At 41.3% G+C, this 18,141-nt stretch overlaps 1 protein-coding gene across 6 annotated transcripts in view; it reads right to left on the reverse strand.

Moving 5' to 3' along the window:
* The window catches only part of LOC141096759 (E3 ubiquitin-protein ligase RNF14-like), a 102,889-nt gene that overhangs the window by 68,850 nt on the left and 15,898 nt on the right, over positions 1-18,141 (reverse strand). The window contains exon 1 of one of the 6 annotated variants that reach the window (XM_073584616.1): positions 14,453-14,599. The exons of 4 other annotated variants lie outside the window; for them this stretch is intronic. The gene's annotated coding sequence lies outside the window, so the exon portion shown is untranslated. Of the gene's footprint in view, positions 1-14,452; positions 14,600-18,141 lie in introns of those variants that run through there. One more of the 6 variants, XM_073586112.1, reaches the window with a different exon arrangement.

Consider the following 18,141-nt stretch of genomic DNA (forward strand, 5'->3'; position numbering starts at 1 on the left):
AACGCATGCGCAGTCACCAGTTCAGGACACTGACTGTTCACTCCCGGCTCCCATTACTGTCTCTGGTAAACTTTTCAATACATGTGTTATGTATTTTATCTGATTTGTGCTCTATAAAGGTGACACCAGGTGGTACATTCACTTATCCTTACCCCTGAGGAAGCCACAACAAGTGTGGTGATACCTGTGGGGTCGCTATATCTCAGATATTTCTTACCATATTTGGAATTCACCAGTTAGTATTATATACCATTTGTTTTTCCGCAGCTTACATCTACTTAGGTAATCCATTAAATCTGGCTTTAATAACTATTGTGTTATTGCTTCAAGCCTTAAAAGGGATAGAAAGTATTTCTCAGTACCTTATATATACTGTGGTTTATTTACTTGTATGTTCTATGGATACCTTATATATTATCCATCTGGCAAATGAGGTTAGGTGGTAGCCTTATTATACTCTGTCATCTATGTGCTTATATATTTGGGCATTCAGCCTTTTTAATTGTTTTTAATGCTTTTTGTACTCTACTATTGGGTCATTTATGTTTATTTTAATAAAATTGATATTTTTATTGGGTAATCTGGTATGTGCACACTTCTTTTTTCCCTTTTTTCGGCTTTTCCATATATGTGTGTGTGCTGGAATGATCCCTTGAATATTAGGTGGTGCCCTCATATCCATTGCCATTCACTACATACCCACTATGCTTTTGGACTACAAGAGGAAAACTAGAATATGATGAGGAAATTCAAATGAACACGGATAGAAGATGCAAACTCCTGCGGGTTTTTTTCAATAAAATGTTATGCACATACAAAAAAAATTGTTTTTAGTATGCAAAAGTAGGAAAACATTAAAAAGTCGTATATTCATCTGGTATCACTGTAATCGTACTTACCTAAAGAATAAAGCTGTCTTATCACTTATACCTCGCAGTGAATGTAATTAAAAACATAAAAAACAATTCCTGAACATTTCTTCACATTTATCCTGTGCGCTATGCTGAGAATGCTGTGAGTTGTAGTTTCAGAAAACCTGGAATGTCCATAGTTCCTGCACCTACAAAATGTGTAAAAATGTGAAACAATGGGAATTGTTTCTCTCACAGACAATGACTCCATGTCATTTGTGTATTATTAGATGTATCACCAGCAAAGAAACACTCAATGTTCTTGTTCTAAGGCTACTTTCACACTAGCGTTTTTTTGTGCTGCGCTCCGTGCGCAGTGCAAACGCATACAAAAAACGCATCAAGCATTTTGTATGCGTTTGCTTAATTTTTACGCGTGCCTCTTAACCAGTTTGACTCTAAAACGCTGACGTGCGCATGTCCATGCGCATGTCAGCGCTCCCATAGACTGTAATGTGGGTTTTTTTGCGCATTTTGTGCGCATTTGTGCGCATGCGTTTTTTCACACAGGTTGGGCACACAGAAAATGCAATGGGGTGTGTCCAGCGCGCATAGGCGCACACTGCAAAAAAACACAAGTGCACAAAAACGCTTACAAACGCTAGACAATGCGCACCCATGTTAAACATAGGGGCACATTGCACATGAGCATGTATGCGCACGCAGCGCAGCGCAAAAAAACGCTAGTGTGAAACCAGCCTAAGACCTTAAATACAATAAAGATGGAATTAGACTGGTTGCTATGGGCAACTGATAAAGTTTTGTTAATTGTTTTGTAAATTAGGTTTTTGCTCCTATTGTAACTGTGTAATGCTATAAAGGGGAACTGTTGTCATAGGGCCTAGAATGCATTTATGTGTGAAGTAAATTTTAATAAAGTCCTTTATTTTTTCAGACACAGTAAATGCATTTCACTTTTGGGAACTTTTCTTTACTCTCCAAGCTCCTCCAGCCTTGATGCTGACCAATGTGATCTGCCATATTATCACTACTTGTTATCAATATTAATTAACACCTGTGGAGATTTCACTCATGGTCTTTTGTGACATCATCAAACACAGGAGGCCATTGTTACCTCACAGCATGATGTCACAGTGACGGTGGGTCTATATAAACAGGTGTTCAGGGGGCAAAGGCTCATTTCAGAAGATGAAGACGAGGAGAACGGAGGATCCAGGATGGAGGACATGGATTCTTATGTCAGGAGATGAAGACAAAGAGAATTGAAGTACCTGGATGGAGGATACAGGTAAATGACAAACTTTACAGGGATCTAACTTAGTGAACTTAGCTCCAACATGGACCCTCCATGTCTACAGATTGTGGCTGTAAGGTTCTAGGTTTCTTCAGTCCTTGCTGGTAGAATCTCTAGACTTGGGTGATGAAGGGTCTTTGTGAGGTCACACAGTGGAATGTTGGACTCGGAGTTCTATGCAGCAAACATGAGGACACCAGAGAGGTCAGCACAAAGATGGCACCTCGGAGGGAGACACTACAGTAGCTACTACGGTCAGTGACACTTCAAGTGGTATCTGTGGCTGGCGCAGATGGTTTTGGTGGTTTTATCACTTTCATTTAAGATTATTAGGGCAAAAAAGTCTACCATTATTCCCCCACATGGGAGAGAGGTTGGTGTACATACATCGGGGAACATATAATTATTTATTTTCTTTACTTTCTATTATTTTACTAATTTATTTTACTATTTATTTTACTTTTATATAACTGCAATTGCCCCCATTTTTTAAATCAAATTTATTACACCATTTTGAAATGTCTATGTCAAAACTTAAAAATGTGGAGAAAAGGGAGTGTGCATATCTTTATAACATAAAGGACTATATATTTATGACTTCTTTTCTACAGGTTTCATACTGATACTTATCCTCATTTTAGTTTTTTTCTTACTAGGGAAAGAATCTGGATCCTGGAAGGAAGACTATAGAATCTAAAGCGAGCAATGCGATTGTGTAGTATCAATCATTTAATGTGTCTGTACATTATATTTTGTGCCTTACGATGTCATTATACAGTATACTGATTATATGGATCTAGTTCTGGAATCAGTGCATCATGACATCATATTGTATAAGTGTCTGCTGTATAACCAAACTGTATAAGGGTCCTGATATGATATAAATGTCTTATGTCTGTATATTAAGGGGTAGTGTTTGTAGGGGGGTAGTGTTCTGTTTTTTTACAGGGGAGATGAATGTAGACAAGCTATAAGCTCCAGGTTTCAATATGACGAGGAAAGATGAGGCGTGTTACCCGGACAAAGAAGATCTGCTATCCGGAAACGAGTCACCATATTGAATATCGTTGCTCTATATATCTCAGTTAGTTAGTTGTAGTATGGCCTTGGTCCAGGGTTCTCGAACTGATCGCCTTTTCTCGGGGTCAAGAAGGAATTTTTTCCCTGTAACACACATGTTACAGGTTTTTTGCCTTCTTCTGGATCATTGGCTTTAGGTAGGGGTAGAGATTGTAATTAATAAAGTATGTTTTAAATCAATGATCGGTCTCCTTATGTCTTTATTTTAAACTCAGGTAGTTGCATATATTAGTTCTCATTTTTATGATCCATGGCTGCCACAATATGAAGGCAAACAGAAATACAAACGTGGTAATTATGTGTCTGCTAATGTAATCTCTGTATCTATGATGCCTAAAATAGAGTAAAGCCCCCGTTACACACAGCGATATCGCTAGCAATATCGCTGTAAAGTCACCGATTTTGTGACGTTGCAGCGATATCGCTGCATGTGATACTTACCTCCGACCGGCTCCCCCGCTGGTTATCGCTGATCGCGCGAGAAGCTCCTGGACCATTCCTCGTTGTCAGCTTCCTGCTGCACTTCCTGTGGCGCCGACGAGCGACGCGTGGAGCCGGGCGGGAGGACGCAGGATCGCCCTGTCTGACAGGTACAGTGGGGAAAAAAAGTATTTAGTCAGTCAGCAATAGTGCAAGTTCCACCACTTAAAAAGACGAGAGGCGTCTGTAATTTACATCATAGATAGACCTCAACTATGGGAGACAAACTGAGAAAAAAAAATCCAGAAAATCACATTGTCTGTTTTTTTTTCATTTTATTTGCATATTATGGTGGAAAATAAGTATTTGGTCAGAAACAAAATTTCATCTCAATACTTTGTGATATATCCTTTGTTGGCAATGACAGAGGTCAAACGTTTTCTGTAAGTCTTCACAAGGTTGCCACACACTTTTGTTGGTATGTTGGCCCATTCCTCCATGCAGATCTCCTCTAGACAGTGATGTTTTTGGCTTTTCGCTTGGCAACACGGACTTTCAACTCCCTCCAAAGGTTTTCTATAGGGTTGAGATCTGGAGACTGGCTAGGCCACTCCAGGACCTTGAAATGCTTCTTACGAAGCCACTCCTTCGTTGCCCTGGCGGTGTGCTTTGGATCATTGTCATGTTGAAAGACCCAGCCACGTTTCATCTTCAATGCCCTTGCTGATGGAAGGAGGTTTGCACTCAAAATCTCACGATATATGGCCCCATTCATTCTTTCATGTACCCGGATCAGTCGTCCTGGCCCCTTTGCAGAGAAACAGCCCCAAAGCATGATGTTTCCACCACCATGCTTTACAGTAGGTATAGTGTTTGATGGATGCAACTCAGTATTCTTTTAACTCCAAACACGACAAGTTGTGTTTCTACCAAACAGTTCCAGTTTGGTTTCATCAGACCATAGGACATTCTCCCAAAACTCCTCTGGATCATCCAAATGCTCTCTAGCAAACTTCAGACGGGCCCGGACATGTACAGGCTTAAGCAGTGGGACACGTCTGGCACTGCAGGATCTGAGTCCATGGTGGCGTAGTGTGTTACTTATGGTAGGCCTTGTTACATTGGTCCCACCTCTCTGCAGTTCATTCACTAGGTCCCCCCGCGTGGTTCTGGGATTTTTGCTCACCGTTCTTGTGATCATTCTGACCCCACGGGGTGGGATTTTGCGTGGAGCACCAGATCGAGGGAGATTGTCAGTGGTCTTGTATGTCTTCCATTTTCTAATTATTGCTCCCACAGTTGATTTCTTCACTCCAAGCTGGTTGGCTATTGCAGATTCAGTCTTCCCAGCCTGGTGCAGGGCTACAATTTTGTTTCTGGTGTCCTTTGACAGCTCTTTGGTCTTCACCATAGTGGAGTTTGGAGTCAGACTGTTTGAGGGTGTGCACAGGTGTCTTTTTATACTGATAACAAGTTTAAACAGGTGCCATTACTACAGGTAATGAGTGGAGGAAAGAGGAGACTCTTAAAGAAGAAGTTACAGGTCTGTGAGAGCCAGAAATCTTGATTGCTTGTTTCTGACCAAATACTTATTTTCCACCATAATATGCAAATAAAATGAAAAAAAAAACAGACAATGTGATTTTCTGGATTTTTTTTTCTCAGTTTGTCTCCCATAGTTGAGGTCTACCTATGATGTAAACTACAGACGCCTCTCATCTTTTTAAGTGGTGGAACTTGCACTATTGCTGATTGACTAAATACTTTTTTTCCCCACTGTAAGTAGCGATCCCCTTCCCCAGCGATGTCGCTGGTGAGATCTGCCTGAGTGGCAGCTCACTAGTGACCACCTAGCGATGCACCAGCGATTCTGACTGCGTCATATCGCTAGTCGGGATCGCTGGTGCATCGCTAGGTGTAACGGTACCCTAATACACAAGATACCTGCAAAGGTGGGAATTATTATCCTCATAGAAAAGAATTGCATAGTCAATTTGTAATATTTATATTAAACTTCCATCTAAAGTTAGTTGGACTAATTTGCACAAAATTAATTAAAAAGCACATCTTTTCTAATAACACTCCTAGTATCATGTCCCTCCAAATAACACCACTAGTGGCACGCCATTTCTAATACATTCTTAGTGGCAAGTCCCTCCTAATAACTCTCCTAGTAGCACGTTCCTCCTAATTTCACCCCTAGTATCTTGTCCCTCCTAATAACACTTCTAGTGGTTGTCATAGAGGAAAATTAAAATTGATAAGTCCTCTCCAGTGAGATGGCAATCAGAACCCCACGCTCTCACACAGAATCTCCAGAAGGAGGAGGAGCTTGCAATCTAAACTGCTTTTGGATAATAGAACCACATGTTTAACATTAGAGAAGAGAGGGAATTATGGATAACTAAGAAATGACAAAACTAATTAAAACTGCTTTTGAAGCCCAGACTCCCTGCAGTACCCAGGAGACTGAAGCAGGATACTGATTGTGGGAAACAGCCATATAGTCTTAGATTTGTAGATTTGAGAGGAAGGAAAGTGAAAATCTAACATCTTTAGAGGTAAATATTGTTATCTTCAGTAGAAACTGGACGTCTGCAACTAGTTGGTTCAATGCCGATGGTCAGATATGAATATTGTGGTTTGTGTCAGTCTGATAGTGATAGGACCTACATTTTCAATTTCAGGACTAATAAGGGAAGAACATGCATATTTTTCATAACTGTGAGACATGCACATCAGCTCCAAGTCAATAGTGCCCAGATAGCTGACAACAACCATGTCATGTTTCCTATCTTTGAAAAGGTAAACATGTGGAGACCCCTAGGCAGATCTAAAATCACCCTGTGTGCCCTAACCATCCTACAAAGGATCTGCACCTATCGCCGAGCAGGAACCTAATCCCTGCCTGACCCTAGCGATGGGCCTTGGTTTGGGAGGGGATTGGGTGAGCACTAGTTACTCCCCACTGCAAATAAAGACAAAGAGGGTAGACAAACGATGGTAATACTTAGCTTGACAAGTCAACCGAGATGTCCTGCCATCAATCCTCCAAGTGTCCTCTGAAAAGGAACTAACTGACTGGTAGTACATCCAGCTAGACAGAGACAATTAAGAGCTAACACCCGCACCATGCTGCAGACACTGAAAGATTTTAAACCTTCAGCAAGGTGTCTAATTAGCAGGACACCCGCACCATGCTGCAGACACTGAAAGAATTTAAACCTGCAGCAAGGTGTCTAATTAGCAGGAGAAGGTGGAGGTAACTGTTGGGTCCTAAAGGGAGAGGGAAATCGCTCCACAACAGAGATACCAAAATCAAGAAGATGTTTGAGCTTATCGTAATAACCTTCTGCAGCCAGATCCAGAATAGCTGTCAGTCACCCCTGATAGGTACGCCCCTGCTAATAACTTTGGTGAATTTTGTTCTGTCTTAAAGGGATAAAGGGAACCTGTCACCAGGTTTGGACGATACGAGTTACGGCCATTGTCCTTCAGCGGTTATCTACAGCATTTTATAATGCAGTAGATAACCCCCCGATCCGACCTTCAAGATAAGAGAAATAAGGTGCTAGGGTTGGCAGAACGCACCAAATATGAATTTATAATAAGGTGCGTACGCAACCCGGGGTCCACTGTGTGGTGATGGAGAAACTGCAGCTAGCACAATGGTGGAGCAAGGCTGCGAGAAAACACTTTAAGCACACTGATTTAAATGTCACTCAGTGTTCACAGAGCGCAAAGTACCAAGCTCTGTTACACCACAGAGCGGTACTATGAAGCAAAGCAAAAAGGACTATACCCTATTAGACTGCACAGGCATATAGAAAAATAATAATTGGGGTCCCTATAACTTAACACCCCAGGGAAGACTAAGCTGGTGGTTGAACCTGCTCTGACACATGGTTGTGCTTTAGAACACGTGCCTGAGGGTGCTCGGTGCAGATTCTAGCTTTAAGCAGGAGTTCCCACCCTACATTGCCTGTCTAGAAAAACACTCGCAGTCCTATTAGCGGCACTCGTGCACACAGTGTGGTAAAGTAGCCACCAACACACCAAATACACATAATAATAGCACACCAGCATGCGCTGCTGAGGACCTTTTATGCACAAGGCTCATGTCCAGCCAGACAGAACCTTGCCTGTGGACCAATCTGAAGCTGCCACATCACCAGAGCAGCTGACGCACGAGCACCAATGAGAAGGCGCCACATCACGGACATGCTTAGTAGGGTGAAATCTGGACTTGGGCTCCAGAGCGCGACATTGCACGTGTATAACAGTAGTCACCATAGGCTTAGCTGGAAAGCCTGCAGTAACTCCACATGCAGCACGAACCTGGGCAAGGTACTGGGACTGAACTTTGTGCTGAGCAGTCATCCCAGTGGCTGAGCCTGAATGGGAGACCACAGCCCCAGGCAAGGCTTGGGATCTATCCCATGGAGCAGGAGAATCCTGGTGCCTAACATAAGTTTTATTATACTCACCTGCGGGGTGGTCCGGTCCGATAGGTGTCGCAGGTCCTGGTCCGACGCCTCTCACCCTCCTGCTTACTACATGGCTCCCTGGCATTGTGCACCTGCGCAGGCGTACTTATCTGCCCTGTTGAGGGCAGAGCAAAGTACTGCAGTGAGCAGGCGCAGGGAAAGGTAAGAGAAGCCCAGCGTCTGCGCACTGCAGGAATTTGCTCTACCCTCCACAGGGCAGATAAGCATGCCTTGGCAGTAGCGTGATGCCGGGGAGCCTGTGAAGCAAGTAGGAGGGTGGTGTCGGACCAAGACCTTTGACACCCATTGGACCAGACCACCCCACAGGTGAGTATAATAAAAGTTATATTTCTTCCCTTCAAGGTCGGGGGCTTATCTACAGCATTATAGAATGCTGTTGATAAGCCCTGAAAGGCGATGGCCATAACTCGTATCGACCAAACCTGGTGACTGGTTCCCTTAAACCCCTTTCTGACATGTGATGTACTATCCCATCGACGTGACCCAGGCCCATGAGACTGTGGACGGGATAGCACGTCACCACAATCAGCGGCGCTTACGGGGGGAGCGCCGCTAATCGCGGCTGGGTGTCAGCTGATTTCACAGCTGACGCGACACTATTTGCCAGGGGCTCCCTGCATGCTTCCCTAAGACCATCGGACCAACGTGATGTGCTAGCGTTGCTCCTAGGGCCTCCTCCCTGCAGGCCCCCGGATCTAGTATAGCCGCGGGTTCCTTCGGGGACCTGCAGGGAGGCGGCTTTCTCAGTGCCTGCTGTCCTGTCCTGGTATGCATGGCTCCCCCCCATCCTTGTATGCATCACTCCTATTCTCCTGAATACGCTGATACCCCAAATGTGGGGGTAAACCACTGTTTGGGCGCACGGCAGAGCTTGGAAGGGAAGGAGCACCATTTGACTTTTTCAATGCAGAATTGGCTGGAATTGAGATCGGACACCATGTCGTGTCCACCTCAGTAAATGATGGGTAGCCTATAAACATCATGTTTCAGTGCTCTATCTCTAAACCTTTTGATACATTTTCTAAATTTTGCTATAATCATGTTTACATATTCATTTTTTAGGCCTTTGTGCACATCTTTGCCGTTATTTAATGCAAGGAGATAGAACATCCTTTTAACCCACATATCTGTGTTCAGAAAACCTAATAACTGCTCTAATGAGTCTCTACTGTATCACCACACCATCGGTCTTTGACAGGCCCTTGAGTTTGTATGTGTATTTTGTATATCATTAAATCCTTTGGGACTATTCCATCTGTCCCTAGTATTGATATACATATCGTTATCTTGTTGATAGCACATCAGAGTTGCACAGCTCCAGGACATTCTGCGCATGCGCAATAGAGGGCATACCAAGGGTATGTGCACACGTAGCAGATTGGCCTGCGGAATTTTCTGCACAGAATCTGCATCTCTTGGCAGAAAACGCAGGCCAAAATGCTTGCAGATTTTATGCGGAATTGATGCCGATATCTTGAGGATTACTTGGGGATTTATTGCGGATTGTCACTCATTTTTGTTGTGCGGATTAGCTGTACTCAATGTATAGTCAATGGGTGCAGAAACGCTGCAGTTCCGCACAAAGAATTGACATGCTGTGGAAGGAAAAATGCTGCGAATCCGCGCTGATTTTTCCGCAGCGTGTGCACACCAATTCTCAGATTCCCATTGACTATCATTGGTACTGTACTACACTGCAGATTTGATGCAATTCCGTGTGTCCAAAAACGCTGCGGAAATGCATCAAAATTCGCAATGTGTGCACATTGCCTTATGTTGTTTGATCATTCGCTACTCTATATGTTCTCTCTATTTCTTGGCGCATGTGCAATTGATGACATGAGTTCATCATCTAATTTATTTTAGTGACTCATACATGTTGACGAATGCGCAATTGACGATGTACATTGACTGATTCAGACACATTGTCAGCTCGCGCCAGCTAACGCATGCGCAGTCACCAGTTCAGGACACTGACTGTTCACTCCCGGCTCCCATTACTGTCTCTGGTAAACTTTTCAATACATGTGTTATGTATTATGTATTTTATATGATTTGTGCCTCTAGAAAGGTGACACCAGGTGGTACATTCACTTATCCTTACCCCTGAGGAAGCCACAGCAAGTGTGGTGATACCTGTGGGGTCGCTATATCCAGCGTCGGACTGGAACACCTTGGGCCCACCAGAGAAAATCATTCTTGGGGCCCACTATGTAGCTGCATAGAGTTAAATACCAGACCACCAATTATGCGGTAAAACACGCTAATATCCGGGTATAATATAAGGTTGTACATGTCTTAATTATGTAGCAGGAGTTGGGGTAGCCCCCTCATAGAATATAAAGCAGCCCCCTCACATAGTATAATGCAGCCATCTCATAGAATATAATGCAGCCATCTCATAGAATATAATACTGCCCCCCTCATAGGGTATAATACTGCCCCCCTCATAGGGTATAATGCACCCCCTCATAGGGTATAATGCACCCCCTCATAGGGTATAATACTGCCCCCCTCATAGGGAATAATGCACCCCCTCATAGGGTGTAATGCACCCCCTCATAGGGAATAATGCTGCCCCCTCATAGGGTATAATGCTGCCCCCTCATAGGGTATAATACTGCCCCCCTCATAGGGTATAATACTGCCCCCCTCATAGGGTATAATACTGCCCCCCTCATAGGGAATAATGCACCCCCTCATAGGGTATAATACTGCCCCCCTCATAGGGAATAATGCACCCCCTCATAGGGTATAATGCACCCCCTCATAGGGTATAATGCTGCCCCCTCATAGGGTATAATACTGCCCCCCTCATAGGGAATAATGCACCCCCTCATAGGGTATAATGCACCCCCTCATAGGGTATAATACTGCCCCCCTCATAGGGTATAATACTGCCCCCCTCATAGGGTATAATGCACCCCCTCATAGGGTATAATGCACCCCCTCATAGGGTATTATGCACCCCCTCATAGGGTATAATACTGCCCCCTCATAGGGTATAATACTGCCCCCCTCATAGGGAATAATGCACCCCCTCATAGGGAATAATGCACCCCCTCATAGGGTATAATGCTGCCCTCTCATAGGGTATAATACTGCCCCCCTCATAGGGTATAATACTGCCCCCCTCATAGGGTATAATACTGCCCCCCTCATAGGGAATAATGCACCCCCTCATAGGGTATACTTCCCCCCTCATAGGGAATAATGCACCCCCTCATAGGGTATAATGCACCCCCTCATAGGGTATAATGCTGCCCCCTCATAGGGTATAATAATGCACCCCCTCATAGGGTATAATGCTGCCCCCTCATAGGGTATAATACTGCCCCCCTCATAGGGTATAATACTGCTCCCCTCATAGGGAATAATGCACCCCCTCATAGGGTATAATACTTCCCCCCTCATAGGGTATAATGCACCCCCTCATAGGGTATAATGCACCCCCTCATAGGGTATAATGCTGCCCCCTCATAGGGTATAATAATGCACCCCCTCATAGGGTATAATGCACCCCCTCATAGGTTATAATGCTGCCCCCTCATAGGGTATAATACTGCCCCCCTCATAGGGTATAATACTGCCCCCCTCATAGGGTATAATACTGCCCCCCTCATAGGGAATAATGCACCCCCTCATAGGGTATAATGCACCCCCTCATAGGGAATAATGCTGCCCTCCTCATAGGGTATAATGCTGCCTCCTCATAGGGTATAATGCTGCCCCCTCATAGGGTATAATGCTGCCCCCCTCATAGGGAATAATGCACCCCCTCATAGGGTATAATGCTATATAGATATATAGATATAGAGTTAGATAGATATAGATAGAAAGATAGATGTAGAAATAGATAGATATAGAGATAGATAGTAGATAATGGATAGAAAGTAGATAATGGATAGATATAGATAGAAAGATTCATAGAGATAGATAGAGATAGATAGAGATAGATATAAAGATAGATATAGAAAGAAATATAGATAGATAGATAGATAGATAGATAGATAGGTAGATAGATATAGAGATAGATAGAAAATAGATAATGGATAGATAGATAGATAGATAGATATAGAGATAGATAGCTATAGATAGAAAGATATAGAGATAGATAGATATATAGATAGAGATAGATAATAGATAGAGATAGATAGACATAGATAATAGATATAATAATAATAATAATAATAATAATAATAAAGACATATATAGATAGATATAGAGATAAATATATATAGATAGATGGCTATAAATAAAAATAGATTTAGAGATATATAGAGATAGATAGATATAGAGATAATAGATATAGAGATAGATATAGAGATAGATATAGAGACAGATAGATATAGAAAGATAGATATAGAGATAGATATAGAGATAATAGCTAGATATAGAGATATGTATAGAGATAGATAGATATAGAGTTAGAAAGAGAGATATAGAGATAGATAGAGATAGCTAGATAGATAGATGGATAGATAGATATAGATAATAGAGATAATAGATAGATATAATAGATAGATATAGAGATAGATATAGAGATAGATGGATAGATCAATAGATAGATAGATAAAAGAGAGAGAGAGATAGAGATATAGATTGATAGATAATGAGATATAGAGATAGATATAGAGATATAGTGTTAGATAGAAAGATAGATATAGAGATAGATAGATATAGAGATAGATATGGATATAGAGATAACAGATATAGTGATAGATAGATATAGAGATAGAGATAGATAGATATAGAGATATAGATAGATATAGAGATAGATAGATAGATATAGAGATAATATATAGATAGATAGATATAGAGATAATATATAGATAGCTATAGAGAGATATAGAGATAGATATAGAGAGAAACAGATATATATATATATATAGATAGATATAGAGATAGATAGGTAGATAGATATAGAGATAATAGATATAGAGATAGATAGATATAGATATAAAGATAGATAGAGATAGAGAGAGCGGTAGATAGAGAGAGAGATAGATATAGAGAGAGATAGATACAGAGATCGATAAATAGATAGAGAGATAGATATAGATATAGATAATAGATAGAGATAGATAAAGATAGATAATAAATATAGAGATAACAGATAGATATAGAGATAGAGTAAGATAGAAAGATATAGAGATAGGTAGATATAGATAATAGAGATAGCTAGATAGATAGACATAATAGATAGATATAGATAGATAGATATAGATAGAAAGATAGATATAGAGATAGATGTAGAGATAGAAAGATAGATATAGAGATAGAGCGATAGAGATAGCTATAGATAATAGATAGAGATAAATAGATAGATAGATAGAGAAAGATAGATAGATATAGAGATAGAAAGATAGATATACAGAGAGATAGATATAGAGATAGAGATAAATAGATAGATATAGAGAGATATAGAGAGAAATAGATATAGATATAGAGATAATATATATATAGAGATAGATAGATATAGATATAGAGAGATAGATACAGAGAAAAGATATAGAGATAAATAGATAAAGATAGATAGATATATAGATATAGAGATAGAAAGATAGATATAGAGATAGAGCGATAGATATACAGAGAGATAGATATAGAGATAGATAGAGATATATAGATAGATAGCTATAGAGATATAGAGATAGATATAGAGAGAAATAGAGATAGATATAGAGATAGATAGAGATAGATATATAGATATAGATATAAAGATAGATATAGATATAGAGATAGAGCGATAGATAGCGAGAGATATAGATATAGAGATAGATAGATACAGAGAAAAGATATAGAGATAGATAACAGATAGATAAATAGATAAATAGGTATAGAGATAGATAGATATATATATTAGATAGAGATATATATAGATAAAGATAGATAGATATAGATGGTAGCTAGATAGATAATAAATATAGAGATAATAGATATAGAGATAGATAGAGTAAGATAGATAGATATAGAGATAGATAGACATAATAGATAGATATAGAGATATATATATAGAAAGATATAGAGATAGATAGATATAGAGATAGAAAGATAGATATAAAGATAGAGCGATAGAGATAGATATAGAAATAGATAGATATAGATAATAGATAGAGATAGATATAGAGATAGATAGATATAGATAATAGATAGAAAGATAGATAGATATGAGAGATAGAGAGAGAGATATATAGAGAAATAGAGATAGATAGATAGAGAGAGACAGATAGAGAGAGCGAGAGATATAAAAAAAAAAACCAAAACACAATACTCACCGTCACCTCTCCTCCTCGCTCCCACGCTGATCCCAGCTTCAGTGTCAGGAGCTGCCCCCTCTGCCAGACACACAGCGGGTGCGCGATGTAGTGACGTCATCGCCCACAGGCTGTGAGCCAGGAGCAGAGAGGACTGAGGGCGGCGCCGGCCCTGATGCAGAGCGGCTTACTGGGCTGGGGGCGGGGCCTCTGGGGGTGGAGACTGTGAAATGATATTCACTGCTTCGCGGTGAATATTCATTTCTCTTTAGCAGCGGGGACAGGGGCTCCTGCCTCCTGACACCCGCTGGCAGGGGCCCCCATAGCAGCTGCATGGTGTGCGACACACCACTGGCTGGGGGCCCCTGGAGCAGCGGGGGCCCTAGGCAACTGCTGGCCCTGTATGCCAGCAGGTGCCAGGGCCCACCAGATGCCAGGGCCCACCGGAGAATCCTCCGGTTCCCCGGTGGGCCAGTCCGACGCTGGCTATATCTCAGATATTTCTTACCATATATGGAATTCACCAGTTAGTATTATATACCACTTGTTTTTCCGCAGCTTACATCTACTTAGGTAATCTATTAAATCTGGCTTTAATAACTATTGTGTTATTGCCTCAAGCCTTAAAAGGGATAGAAAGTATTTCTCAGTACCTTATATATACTGTGGTTTATTTACTTGTATGTTCTATGGATACCTTATATATTATCCATCTGGCAAATGAGGTTAGGTGGTAGCCTTATTATACTGTCATCTATGTGCATATATGTTTGGGCATTCAGCCTTTTTAATTGTTTTTAATGCTTTTTGTACTCTACTATTGGGTCATTTATGTTTATTTTAATAAAATTGATATTTTTATTCGGTAATCTTATAGTATGTGCACACTTCTTTTTTCCCCTTTTTCGGCTTTTCCATATATGTGTGTGTGCTGGAATGATCCCTTGAATATTAGGTGGTGCCCTCATATCCATTGCTATTCACTACATACCCACTATGCTTTTGGACTACAAGAGGAAAACTAGAATATGATGAGGAAATTCAAATGAACACGGATAGAAGATGCAAACTCCTGTGGGGTTTTTTCAATAAAATGTTATGCACATACAAAAAAAATTGTTTTTAGTATGCAAAAGTAGGAAAACATTAAAAAGTCGTATAATAATCTGGTATCGCTGTAATCGTACTTACCTAAAGAATAAAGCTGTCTTATCACTTATACCTCGTGGTGAATGTCATTAAAAACATAAAAAACAATTCCTGAACATTTCTTCACATTTATCCTGTGCGCTACGTTGAGAATGCTGTGAGCTGTAGTTTCAGAAAACCTGGAATGTCCATAGTTCCTGCACCTACAAAATGTGTAAAAATGTGAAACAATGGGAATTGTTTCTCTCACAGACAATGACTCCATGTCATTTGTATATTATTAGATGTATCACCAGCAAAGAAACACTCAATGTTCTTGTTCTAAGGCTACTTTCACACTAGCGTTTTTTTGTGCTGCGCTCCGTGCGCAGTGCAAACGCATACAAAAAACGCATCAAGCATTTTGTATGCGTTTGCTTAATTTTTACGCATGCCTCTTAACCAGTTTGACTCTAAAACGCTGATGTGCGCATGTCCATGCGCATGTCAGCGCTCCCATAGACTGTAGTGTGTGTTTTTTTGCGCATTTTGTGCGCATTTATGCGCATGCGTTTTTTTCACACAGGTTGGGCACACAGAAAATGCAATGGGGTGTGTCCAGCGCGCATAGGCGCACACTGCAAAAAAACGCAAGTGCACAAAAACGCTTACAAACGCTAGACAATGCGCACCCATGTTAAACATAGGGGCGCATTGCACATGCGCATGTATGCGCACACAGCGCAGCGTAAAAAAAAAACGCTAGTGTGAAACCAGCCTAAGACCTTAAATACAATAAAGATGGAATTAGACTAGTTGCTATGGGCAACTGATAAAGTTTTGTTAATTGTTTTGTAAATTAGGTTTTTGCTCCTATTGTAACTGTGTAATGCTATAAAGGGGAACTGTTGTCATAGGGCCTAGAATGCATTTATGTGTGAAGTAAATTTTAATAAAGTCCTTTATTTTTTCAGACACAGTAAATGCATTTCACTTTTGGGAAATTTTCCTTACTCGCCAGGCTCCTCCAGCCTTGATGCTGACCAATGTGATCTGCCATATTATCACTACTTGTTATCAATATTAACCCCTTCCTGACATGAGACGTACTATCCCGTCCACGGTACCCGGGCCCGTATGACCGGGGACGGGATAGTACGTCTACCGCGATCAGCGGCGCCCACGTGGTGAGCGCCGCTGATCGCGGCCGGGTGTCAGCTGATTATCACAGCTGACACCCGGCACAATGTGTCAGGGGCGGTCACGGACCGCCCCCGACACGTTAACCCCTTGCACACCGCGATCAAACATGATCGCGGTGTACCGGGGGTTAAAGGGAAGCATCGGCAGGGAGGGGGCTCCCTCCGTGCTTCCCTGAGCCCCCCACGGCAGCGCAATGTGCAGCGCTGCTGCGGGGGGCTCCTTTCCTCCAGGCCCCCGAATCCAAGATGGCGACGGGGGCCTTCGGGGGCCTGGGGAAGCTGGCTTCCTCAGTGCCTGCAAAGCGCAGGCATGAGGAAGCCTTGTGCACTGCCTGTGACAGATTGCTGATCTGTCACAGTGATCTGTGATGTGACAGATCAGCGATCTGTCACAGGACAGTGATGTCCCACCTGGAACTATGTAATAAAGTTAAAAAAAAATTAAAAAAAAGTGTAAAAATAAATTAAAAAAAATCGCCAAATAAATTAGTAAAAAAAAAAAAAAATATTCCCCAATAAATTCATTTTTTGAAAATAATAAAAAAAAAAAACAATAAAAGTACACATATTAGGTATCGCCGCGTCTGTAATGACCTGCCCTATAAAACTGTCCCAATAGTTAACCCCTTTAGCGAACCCCTTAAAAAACAAAAATAAAAAACGAAGCAAAAAATAATGATTTATTATCATACCGCCAAACAAAAAGTGCAATAACGCGCGATCAAAAAGACGCATATAAATATCCATGGTACCGCTGAAAACGTCATCTTGTCCCGCAAAAAACAAGCCGCCATACAGCATCATCAGTGAAAAAATAAAAAAGTTATAACTCGCAGAATAAAGCGATGCAAAAATAATTATTTTTTATATAAAATAGTTTTCATTGCATAAAACCGACAAAAACATAAAAAAACGACCTAAATGAGGTATCGCTGTAACCGTACTGACCCGAAGAATAAAACCACTTTATCAATTTTACCGCACGCGGAACGGTGTAAACGCACCCCCCCCAAAAGAAATTCATGAAACGCTGGTTTTTGTTCATTCTGCGTCACAAAAATCGGAATAAAAAGCGATCAAAAACTTTCACGTGCCCGAAAATGGTACCAATAAAAACGTCAACTCGTCCCGCAAAAAATAAGACCTCACATGGCTCGGTGGGTCAAAATACGGAAAAATTATAGCTCTCAATATGTGGTGATGCAAAAACTATTTTTACAATAAAAAGCGTCTTTTAGCGTGCGACAGCCGCCAAACATAAAAACCGCCATAAATAGTAAATCAAACCCCCCGTTATCACCCCCTTAGTTAGGGAAAAATAATAAAATAAAAAAAATGTATTTATTTCCATTTTTCCATTAGGGTTAGGGCTAGGGTTAG

This window comes from Dendrobates tinctorius, unplaced genomic scaffold, assembly GCF_039654945.1.
Source record: "Dendrobates tinctorius isolate UK_male_01 unplaced genomic scaffold, ASM3965494v1 ptg000001l, whole genome shotgun sequence".
NCBI lineage: Eukaryota > Metazoa > Chordata > Amphibia > Anura > Dendrobatidae > Dendrobates > Dendrobates tinctorius.